The 12,066-nt window shown below is 47.0% G+C and overlaps 1 protein-coding gene and 1 non-coding gene across 5 annotated transcripts in view; both read left to right on the top strand.

Moving 5' to 3' along the window:
• SSH1 (slingshot protein phosphatase 1) overlaps positions 1-12,066 on the top strand; it is a 74,849-nt gene that overhangs the window by 16,807 nt on the left and 45,976 nt on the right. The gene's annotated exons all lie outside the window — the stretch shown is intronic.
• Positions 3,868-3,965, top strand: MIR619 (microRNA mir-619). The gene has a single exon (NR_035948.1). It is a non-coding gene; the product is annotated as a microRNA mir-619 (primary transcript).

Here is a 12,066-nt window from a genome sequence, read left to right as displayed (position 1 = left end):
ACCAGCCGGGCTACCGAGAGGAAGTGACCCTCTGCTGGGACTCACCTCCTCCTCCGCAGAGCTTAGCCTGCCGCGTCTGCCCCCAGGAGCAGAGCCATACACAAAGCAGCGTCCGTTTAGAAAGAAAGTACTCGCATCTTTAGAACTCATCTTTGGCATTCATTGTTCTGTGGTCAGATCTCTGGATTTAGACAGCTTATTAGAAAATTCCTGAGATGAGGAGGACGCCCAGATGGGTCATGCTGCTTCAAGGAAGGCTGAAAATGAGAAACCAGGATTAATCAAAATAGGATTAATCAAAATCCAGAGGAGCCATTTTTTTTTTTTTTCTTTTTTTTGAGACAGAGTCTTGCTCCGTCACCCAGGCTAGAGTGCAGTGGCACGATCTCGGCTCACTGCAGCCTTTGCCTCCTGGGTTCAAGTGATTCTCCTGCCTCAGCCTCCTGGGTAGCTAGGACTATAGGCATGTACCACCATGCCCGGCGAATTTTTTGTATTTTTAGTAGAGACGGGGTTTCACCATGTTGGCCAGGCTGGTCTTGAATTCCTGACCACAAGCAATCCAACCACCTCGGCCTCCCAAAGTGCTGGGATTACAGGCGTGAGCCACTGTGCCCAGCCCCCAAGAGGAGCCATTTTCAAAGCGAACTGAGCGATTGGGCTGGAGGGTGCGGGGGCTCCTGCTTTGTGGGTGTAGTCAGTGTCGGGAGGCAGGGTGATGTGCTTAGGAGGAAGCCACGCTGGCCAGCCTGCAGTGTGGGGGCAGAATTGCAGTGAGATACAAGAGACTGCCGCATAAATGAGGACATGCCGGGAGAGCCTGCGTGTGGTCAGAGCGGGGCTTCTGGATGGGGCATCGGCTTTGCCACTTAGCTCACTTGCATGTCTGACCCTGGGCCCACCACCTGCCTTCCTCCTCTCAGGGCCCTCCTGAGGCCTCCAGAGAGTCTTGTTCTGTGTACAGTGTCTGGCCTTGGCCTATACCCAGTGGCCATCATTTTCAGTGCCAGCCCTTCCTGCCGCACTTGTTCCCCTCCAAAGACCAATGTTAACCAAGTGACACCTAAGAGGAAAAACCCACCCTTGACCTGTTTTCCTGCAAGTTCCTCTGAAACCTGTGCCAGGCTTTTATCTGGGAAACATCATTCTTGAGTGCCTTTACTTTTACAGTTTTTTTTTTCTTTCTTTTCTTGAATGGTTACTTTTGAAGCTATTTTTAGAAAGACTTTGTTTCAGAGAAGGCTGTTCAGAGGTCCTGCGTTAGGAAATGCCTGGTCTCTCCCTGTGCCCGCAGAAGTCATTCCTGGTCCAGGCCTGGCATGCACTTGCCAAGAGTCCTCGAGGCGTGTTTCCCCAAATCTGGGCCCCATCAGAATTCCCACAGGAAGGGGCCTTCAGTGTGGTCTGGAAAGAGCCAGGCTGGCTGCAGCATCTGGAAATCACTTGTCACTTCCCCAGTGGCCAGGCCCACCCGTGCCACGCTGTGTCTGTTGCAGCTGGGAGTCTAGGAGTGGCTCTTTAGGTCTGGAGTCAAGGCCACTGACCTGTCGGCTGCCCCTACAGCAAGAGGGCTCCCTAAGGAACCTAATTCCCAGGCCCTGGGGACTCCTGACCAGGCCCCACCTCATGAGGTGGAAGGGAGAAGAACCTCTTGTGAAACAATATGGTAATGGAGGTGGTTTTTACTTAGCTATTGGCTTTTTCCATTCAGCCGATGTGTATTTAGTGCCTAAATATGGGTTCTTTGCCAAATGCCAGGGATTCTGTGTGGAGTCAAAAAGAGTCCTTATCCCTCAGGGGTAATGTGTGTTGTATCTACAGTAGTGCCCTCCAAAAAGGATTTGAAACACCTTACAACATTCATAGAGAACAATAGAATGTAACATTAGTGAGAAAATCGGCACACGAAGAAAGCAGAAGAAAATAAGATGAAGTAAGGGGAAGGTTTGTACATGTAATACATGGCATAGCATTGGTGTGGTTACCAGAATTTGGCCACAGATCTGACTTTGAGTTTCCTGGTAGTCAAAGCAAAGAGAGAAACAAGACCAATCTCTTGATTCTTGGTGTCCTGAAAATACCAGCAGATCAGTTCCTCGGAAGAACTCTTCCTGGTAGATACCTGTGGTGTTCACAAGGAAGCCCAGCATAATGGATGGACAAGCAAGTTGCCTTAACAGGGAGAGCTGATGCTGCATGCCTATCCCACCAATTACCCTGGGTATTTGTGGTCTTAAGAGGTGAGGTCAGCAGCAGCGCTTGGTGCCAGAGCTGCTGGCCGCCCCAGCACTGAGACAGGATGCTGAGTCACATCCTGCAGGGCTGTGGTATCCTGGCTTCGCGTGCCCTTCACAATAGGAGGCCTGCACGGGCAGGTCGGCCCCTGCTGTTCCAAACATGTGGTCTCCGAGCAGGAAAATGCTAAAATTAGATCTTACATGGTCCAGAGCCGTGTATGTGAGAGGCCCTCAAAACCTGGACACACACAGACCAGGAAGACCTGGGAGAGCAGAGCTCTTCATCCTTCTCTTCTGCTCTGGGCATGAAACAGGGCCGCTTCTGTTCTGGAAAACACGAAGAGGGCAAACAGTGCTGAGGCAGGGAAGGTCTTGCTTGGTGAGGGTAAAACTATGCAAGAGATGAAAGGGCCAAGTCATGAAATATGCCCATACCAGTGATCAGTAAAATCATCTGAAGCTTTTATTACCTACCGATAAAGAAAAATTACAGGTAGTGTTTTACCAAAATCGAATTAAGTGGAGATTTAAAAAATAACTTTAAAAAATTTGGCTGGGTGTGGTGGCTCATGCCTATGATCCCAGCACTTTGGGAGACCGAGGTGGGAGGATCTCTTGAGCCTAGGAGTTCAGTACCAGCCCTGGCAGCATAGTGAGACCCTGTCTCTACAAAAAAATTAAAAAATTAGCTGGGGGTGGCGGCACACACCTGTAGTCCCAGCTACTTGGGTGGTTGAGGTGGAAGGATCGCTTGAGCCTGGGAGGTGGAGGCTGTGCTGAGTGAGCCGTGATCGTCCCACTGCACTCCAGCCTGGGCGACAGAGTAAGACCCTGTCTCAAAGGAAAAAAAAAAAAAAATTGGTAACTCAAAAACTTGTAATGCTCCCAACACATACAAATGATTAATACTCAAGGTCATGGATACCCCAGATACTCTGACTTGGTCATTACACAGTCTATGCATGTAACAAATACTTACATGTTTTCCATAAATATGTAAAATACTACGTCGATAAAAAATTCTCGTTAATTTTGAGATAATTTCCAACTTACATAAGAATTGCAAGTACAGTGAAAAGAACTTTCTTTTTTGAACCATTTGAAAGTAATTTGTCAACCTGCTACTCCATTACCCTTGGAATACAGACCAGGGCATTCTCCCACAGAACCGCAACACAGCCATCCACGCGGGACACTGACTCTGATGCATTCCCACCGTCTAGTCCTCTAACCCCATTCAAGAGTCACCATATGTCCCAGCGTTGTCCTTCATAACAAAAGATCCAATTCAGGACTGCCCATTGCATCTAGTTATCCTGTCTCTTGGCTCTCCTGCAGTCTGGAACATTCCTCAGTCTTTCTTTGACTCTTGTGGCCTGGATTTTGTTTTTTATTTTTATTTTTTGAGTTGGAATCTCACTCTGTCGCCCAAGCTGGAGTGCAGCGGTGATATCTCGGCTCGCTGCAACCTCCTCCTCCCGGGTTCAAGCGATTCTTGTGCCTTAGCGCCCCAAGTAGCTGGGATTACGGGCATGCTCCACCACGCTTGGCTAATTTTTGTATTTTTAGTAGAGAACAGGGTGTTGCCATGTTGGCCAGGCTGGTCTCAAACCCCTGACCTCAAGTGATCCGCCCACCTCAGCCTCCCAAAATGCTGGGATTACAGGCATGAGCCACCGTGGTCGACCATGACCTGGACATGTTTGTGCCCAGTACTGTCAGTTTGCAGAGTGTCCCTCAGTGTGAGTGTGTCTGATGTTCCTGTGTGATTCCACTGGGCATGCGTATTTGGCTGGAATATCACCCAAGGGATGCTGCGTCCTCGTTGAATCCCATAAGGTGGCACTTGATTTCCTTTTGTCCCACTATGGTGACATTCACTTTGGTCACTAAGGTGGGTTTTACCAGGCTTTTCCACTGTACAGTTGTTCTTTTCCCCTTCATCATTCAGAAGCATTCCTTGGAGAGATACTTTAAAATTATGTTAATATCCTGTCTGCCATCAATGTCCGTTTCAATTCTTTGTATTTTTCTGTTTTATTCAGTGGTTTATGATCTGCTCTTAAATTGTTGACATCCTTGCTCAAATTGTCCTTGTGGACAGTTAGGGCCAGTGGGATCTCATCCAGGCTGGCTTCTGTGTCCCTTTGACATGTCCACATCATTCTTTAAGTGCTTCCTTGCTTTCTGGCAACAGATGCTCCCTACCCACCTGTGGAATCAGTCCTTTATCCAAGGGGCTCTGGTTCCTTTTAGTGGAAAATGAAATTTAGGAGCCAAGCTAGGTCTGCTTATTGCTGTTGGGGTGTTGCTAACCACAGGCCTCTCAATGGGCAGAATTAGGGAACATTTGTATGTACGTGCATACACACACACGTGCATCTATATTTATTTCAATATGTTGAAAACTATGAGTTCAGACTGGTACCTTCAATTCTGATGCAGCACCTTGGGGTTCATTCTAGTTTTGCCTCTCCGTATTCATGACTCCCATTGTCCCTGAAATATTAATAAATATTAACATTATGTATATTATATAAATTTATGTATTATTTATATTATATAATATATATTTGTTAATATTAATTATATTAATATTAATATAATTAATTATAACTATATTATAAATTAATATAATATGTATATATTCTATATATCATAAATATATTAATTATAAATATTAATATTAACATTAATGTTTAATATTTCATTCCTTGCCTGTGAGCAGTCTCTGTTTCCCTTGCAGCCCCCTCCCTGCACAGATGCCCTTTGCACCCTGCTTGCCAACAGACACCTCAGCTTGGGATCCCACACCCCCTCCCCAACTCAGAAGCTTGCCCTGCCCTTCCCCGCCAAATGGTTTTAGGTCTGAATTGTTGGGAGGAGAAGTGGACTTTTTTGAGACTGTTTTCCAGAGGTGTCAGTTCAGCTGAAAGCCAGTGCCTAAGAGCAGAGGTTTCAGAGTTACACTCCTGCCTTCCCCTTCCTGCTTCCCGGCTCCTTGGTCTCATGAACTTGGGCAAGTGACTTAACCTCCCTGAGCCTCAGTGTTTGTTTTGTTTTCTGTTTTTTGTTTTTTTAAGACGGAGTCTTACTCTGTTGCAGTGCTGTGGCACAATCTCGGCTCACTGCAACCTCCATCTCCTGGGTTCGAGTGATTCTTGTGCCTCCCAATAGCTGGGATTACAGGAGCACGACACCAAGCTCGGCTAATTGAGCCTCAGTTTCCGTATGTATAAAACACTGAGAGATGGACACTGAGGAATAAATGAGTTAACATACCGCTCAACGAAGATGTTATTGGTGTTACATTTATTGATGTCCACTGTTTTCTGGGCACTGAGAGGGATCCTGAGACAGAGAAGTCATAGCCTAGCTCTCCAGACACTCAAGGTGATGTGGGGAACTTAGCTGCTGTTGTGTTATTTGAAGCACTCAGTTGTCAGGAAGACCTGACCTGACCTCCAGGTGGCTTTAACTCGCACGCGGCACTGATGCTGTGAGTCTTATTTGCCAGGTTCAACCTGTGTGTGGGGAATGCCCAGTGTGCCCAGGGCACAGAGATGACCAGGGTGAGTTACTCCTGGAATACTGACTTCAGAGAAGAGCACAGCTTGGCCAGTGTATCTACCAGCACTTACTTTCAATCTACTGTATGTCAAGCACAGAGGGAGATTTAAAAAGCATGTGCATCCTGGCCCTCACATCCCATTGTGAAGTTAAAATATACTGGCAGGAAGATGGCTTCACCACTAGTTAGTAAATAAGTGGGTCAGGGAACACGATTTGGAAATCAGGGAACTTGGGTTCCTAGGTTCCTATCACTAAGGGTGGTCTTTCCTTCAGTATCCAAGGGGATTGGTTTCAGGACCCCCGCCTTTGCCGAGGATAACAAAATCCATGGATGCTTAAGCACCCGCAGAACCCACTAATTCAGAGTTCAGCATCCCTCAAATACTGTATTTTCTGTCTGTAGTTGGTTGAATCCACCGATGAGGAACCCGCGGATACAGAGGACCGACTGTATGTGACCTTGAGCAAGTGACTTAACCCTTAAGCCTCAGTGTCCTCACCTGCACAGTAAGAGGAGGTGCTAGAAGATGTTGAAAGGGAGGAGCTATAGCTCACAGCGAGGGCCACAAGAGAAAGCTTCCTGGAGAAGGCATAAACACTGGAAGACAGGCATGACGTCGGGAGGCAGATGGGAGGAAGGACACCATGAGCCGAGAACCACAGTAGGCTTTATGGGGACAGTGCTATAGCTGGGGATAGAACAGAGAATGCGAAGCATGGAGAACAGGGGGAATAGTGCGAGAGGTAATACAAGAAGGGTTTTTATTCTAAAGTATTGTTTTCTAACTATATTCTAAGCCCCTAAGGTCAGGGCATAGCAGATGAATGAAATTTAGGTTAACGACATACAATGGCTAATTGTGGCAACCCATAGAGAGTTAGCACAAGAAGTTTGGACTCTCTAATCAATAGATGATGTCACATGGCTGAAAGTTCTGGGGCTGGGAAAGAATGTCATGAGAGCAATGGTTAGGGGCTGTGCAGAGTGGGCGAGAGGCCAGGGAGGCACTTGTCCTGATTCTTCTCACCGGGCCAAAAGCTTCCGGAGCTCTGCTGTCCTATACCACAGCTGATAGCCTCATGTAGCTAATTAAACTTAAATTTAAATTAACTAAAATGAAATAAAATGACAAACCCAGTTTCTTGGTCACACTTACTGCATCTTAAGTGTTCAGTCAACACATCTGGCCAGTGGCTCCCATACTAGACAGAGAGTGGGTAGAGAATACAACAGCCCTGGCCTTCAGGGACATTCAGAGAATGCAGCACAGAGCCAGGTGCACCGTGGGGCTGCTTGGATGTCGCCTGGCTCACGGCGGTGAGGAGGGCCAGAACTGGGTGGTGCCTGAGAGACCTGAAAGGAGGGGCCTCTGACAAAGTTAGGACTCGGTGACAAATGACTGTGGTATGGGGCTGCATACCATAGACAGGGCTGAGAACCTGGGACAGTCGGGATAATCTCTTCTCGGAATTTTTGAGCTGTCTCAGAAACATTTCCTTCATGTGCCTGTTATTTCTGGCGTGTTTGGCTGTCTTTGCTGCCATAGCATTTCCCGCACAGTGCAGCCTTTATACCTTCTGCCCTCATGAAGGGGCTTAGATCCTGGTAGAGCAGATGATGCTTGGAGGAAGATGCATTAGCTCCAGCTTCCATGGGGCCTGAGGGCTCTTGGGGTCATCAGGGAACTATCTTAAGATTTGCTAAACCAAGCCAAGACACATCACTTGCTGTCTTATTTAGGGAGAAAAAAAAAAAAAAGCTTGCTTTTGCGAGCTCGCTGGTCAGTTCAGCTGCTTGCTGCTACCCATTGGTTTGAAGGAGAGCTGTGTAGCTGGCTCAGAGAATGTCTCTTACTGTCTGAAATACTTTTGGACATTCCTTCTCTCTGAGAGAAGCCTACGCCTTCTAGCCAAACAATACATGTTCCAGCAGCAAAGATATTTGTAATGAGCCCTGCCAGCATTCCTTGTCTGTGACCCCTTTCCCTAAGTATAACGCCCTGCAGAGCTGGAATTTTTCTATGCTCAGCATTATGTGTTTAGGGGGGTACAATTTGGGAGCTCCGGTTGACAGGTGTGTCCCTAAAGTTACTTGTTTTCTTAGGCTCTGAAGAGTGACATTTGGAACAAGGCCCTGACATGTTGCACTGCAAGGCCCACAGTGAAGAAGAACGAGACCTTGGCCCAACTCAGGGTCTTTGTGACTTTTAAACACGAGTTCCAAATGAGGGAAGAACCTGTGGGAGAACCATGGAAAGAATTTTCCATCCCACCTGCAGTCTTTAGCTAATCTCTCTCCAAATGGTGAATTTTCGATCTCCTTTACATCTTTATCAACTTCACTTTGCTAGGCCTGGGGTTCTGAATCCATCCAGAGCCTCACTGAGAGTGGTTTTGAGGTCAGTTAAGCTTTCCACGTTGCTGCTATTGCTGCAGGTCAGATGGTCCTGCTCTCTGACTTGTGGATTCTTCAGGAAGAGCACCGAACTTTTTCAGCCCCATTCTGCCTCTTATTAGCCAGGTGACCACAGACAAGTCATTTATCTTCTTCCAGTCTTGGTGGTTTCATTTTCTTTTCTTTCTTTTCTTTTCTTTTGGGAGGTGGGGGTGGGTGGGACAGAGTCTCCCTCTGTCTCCCAGGCTGGAGTGCAGCGGTACAATCTTGGCTCACTGCAACCTCTGCCTCCCGGGCTCAAGTGATTCTCCCACTTCAGCCTCCCAAATACCTGGGACTGCAGGTGCACGCCACCACACCCAGCTAATTTTTGTATTTTTTGCAGAGGCAGGATTTTGCCATGTTGCCCAGGCTGGGGTTGTTTCATCAGGGGAATGGGATTGTAAAAATTAAGTGGAAAAATGTAGGGACAAACTCTCTATAAACTAGAAAGCTGTTATTTACATATTTAAAACAATATATGTTGATAGTATACCAGGCATTCAGGTGCTGAGAATTTGTGATGTTGACAGTGCGATGTCTCAACCACAAGCATGAGGTTTGTTTCTTAGGTTTGCACATTCTGAAACTTGAATTTGTGAGTTCACTCAGGGATGATCAAGTTCTAAGAAACCAATTTACGCTAACCAAACTTATAAGGAACTGATATATAAAGCACAATTTGTAAATTGAGGTTTATGAACCCACAGGGGGGCCTTTTATGACAGAGGCCAAATCCTCCTGGGTTCACAATAAGGTACATGTAGCATAATCATCTTACTCTCCTGCCCCTTATGTCCCTCTGTTTACTGATCCTTCAGGGCCTCGCGGGCTTCATTTCTTCCAGGGAGGCCTCCCTGAACCCCTGTGTGTACGTGCATCTGCACCTTCCACCTCCTTCCACCGTGGAACTTGCTGCCTTATATCGAAGTTACTGTCCTGTGCCTGCCTGGCCCTCCAGTGTCACTCCAGACCAGGTGTGGAGTGGTCTGTGGCATGGGTGGAAACCGGGTCTGTTTGACTTCTGAATTCTCAGGCCTTAGCACTGACCGGACACAATAGACACTCAGCAAATACTTGTTGATCAAAACCGAATTAACAGAGCCTCCTTTTTGGAATGCTCGTTGGCACCCATCTTTCTATGCTGACAGTGTTACATTAGTTCCTTTTTCTCCTAGAATTACCATCAAGTTCGCTGGACAATTGACAGTCCCCTCAGTAATCACCATGCAGAGTGGGGTACCATTGAGGGTTAGTTCTATCCAGGGAAAAGCGATTCCGTTTGTCTCAGCCTGTCCCATCAATCTAGGACCCTTTACAGGGCCTCTTCTTCAGGCTCATATTCTCTACTTTTTTTTCGAGATACAGCATCAGAAATCCTAAATTTGTACTATTTAACTCCCTGTTTCTTTAGGCATAAATTAGTGTAATAATGCCTGTCTGGTCTTCCACACGGTTTTGTGAAGATCAGATGAGTTGACATTCACCAGAATGCTTTGTCCACAGCAGAGTTTGTCAAAGGTCTGATCTGAGGTTGGTCTCGGTGGCTCACAGCTGTCACCCCAGCACTTTGGGAGGCCAAGGCGGAACAATCGCTTGAGCTCAGGAGTTGGAGACCAGCCTGGGCAACATAGCGAGACCCCATGTCTGTTTCACACAGCACAGGTCTGATCTGTTTTTGCTTTCACTGTCATCATTTCGTATTGTCATGATGCAGCATCTCCCTTAGAGGGCCAGAAGAACATTCAGGTCTCTGAAAGTGTGTAGTAGAAGACTAGCTCTGTTTTACTGCTTCCAAAGAGAGTATTATTTTGTTTTTGACCCTAGCGTGACCTCCCTTTATTGCATCTAATCACATCACCCACCTTCTGAGAGCACCATGCCTTTTTGTTGGTGTTACCTTTTACCAGCAGAAAACATCGACGTGTACCTATGTGAGAGGTATCTTTATGAAGCCCATGGAGAAGACTGTTTTCTCTGTGTCTTCTGATGTTATTTGTTTGTTTGTGTGTTTGTTTTTGAGACAGTCTCACTCTCATCCAGGCTGGAGTGCAGTGGGGACTCCAGGATCACAATCTCCACTCAGTGCAGCCTCGACCTCCAGGGTACAAGTGATTCTCGTGCCTCAGCTTCCCAAGAAGCTGGGACTACAAGTGTGCGTCACCACGCTCAGCTAATTTTTGTATTTTTAGTAAAGACTGGGTTTCACCATGTTTTCCAGGCTGGTCTTGAACTCCTGACCTCAAGTGATCCACCCACCTTGGCGTCCCAAAGTGCCAGGATTACAGGCGTGAGCCACCATGCCCGGCCATGATGTTATTTGATTCTGAGGTTTTTAAAACTTGGCTGTGCATCAGAAGCACCCCCTGGAACTTTCTGGAGACAAGGTCTGTCTCCCAGGTTGGAGTGCAGTGGCGTGGTCACAGCTCACTGTAGCCTTGATCTCACCAGGCTCAAGTGATTCTCCCACCTTGGCCTCCTGAGCAGCTAGGACTACAGGCACACACCACCAAGCCTAGCTAATTTTATTTTTATTTTTTTGTAGAGACGGGATCTTGTTACGTTGCCCAGGTTAATATTGAACTCCAGGGGTCAACTGATTCTCCCACTTCGACCTCCCAAAGTGCTGTGATTACAGGCATGAGCTACCATGCCCAGCTCCCTGGAACTTTTTAAAAAAGTAGATGCCCAGGACTCATCACAGACCTTCCAAATTAGACTCTGCTGAGGCTGGACCTGGGCATGAATGTGTTTTAGAAGTTTGATAGGTTGTTTCAATGTATGACCAGAGTTGGAATTCAGGGGTGTTTGGATATTCCATACTGTGATGTTTCTATACCTACTATTTTTGTTCTTCAAGAAATGCTGTTTCTATGCAGCAGGACAGACACCCAGATCACCAGCACATATACCCATTCCTTAAAGAGGATGGCTGTCTTTGCCCTTATCAGAGCTTGGGCTGGCTTGGCTTACCCTGTGCTCCATGCTCTGCAAATGTTTGGCTGTTTGGATGAATGAACAGAACCCTGTAAGGAATTCTAGGGGTTAATTCTAGGGGTTAATCAGAGTATATATGGTAGAATGTAAATTGGAACCCAGAAATATGAATTCCCAGACCATTGTTTTTACTTTTGTTCCCTGCCCCCCCTGCCCAAGACAGTGTCTCACTTTGTCGCCCAGGCTGGAGTGCAGTGGTGCGATCTTGGCTCACTGCAACCTCCGCCTCCTGGGTTCAAGTGATTCTCTGCCTCAGCCTCCTGAGTAGCTGGGATTACAGGCATGCACCACCACACCTGGCTAATTTTTGTATTTTTAGTAGAGACAGGGTTTTGCCATGTTGACCATGCTGGTCTCGAACTCCTGACCTCAAATGATCTGCCCATCTCAGCCTCCCAAAGTGCTGGGATTACAGGAATGAGTCATCACCCCCAGCCAGTTTTTACTTTTCTTAAACCTTGAAGTGCGGCAGTCACCATGGGCGTTGTCCATGCTATCCCTGGTGATTCTATTTTGGAATCATTGACGGGCTTCCTTCGTTTGTCATATGGAGAAAATACCTTACCCTGCAGAACTGCCAGAGTTCAATGACGTGGCATAGCTAAGTACCTCCTACAGCCTTGGCCACATGGGAGATCCTCAGTAAATAATAGTCCTGTTGATGAGAAACTTACCTTGAAAGCGACTTCTTGGTCAGCGTGGCTGTGTGGTTTACAGAACTCCTTAGCCTCTATGCAGTGCAGAAGGGCCAAAGGATGTGTCCTGTCCCCCAACTATGACGGCAGTGGTGGGTAGGATAAGGCTGTGGGTCCCCTGCCCTTCTGA

Source organism: Pan troglodytes, chromosome 10, assembly GCF_028858775.2.
Source record: "Pan troglodytes isolate AG18354 chromosome 10, NHGRI_mPanTro3-v2.0_pri, whole genome shotgun sequence".
Classification (NCBI taxonomy): Eukaryota; Metazoa; Chordata; class Mammalia; order Primates; family Hominidae; genus Pan; species Pan troglodytes.
This window is presented reverse-complemented; position numbering and strand designations above follow the sequence as displayed.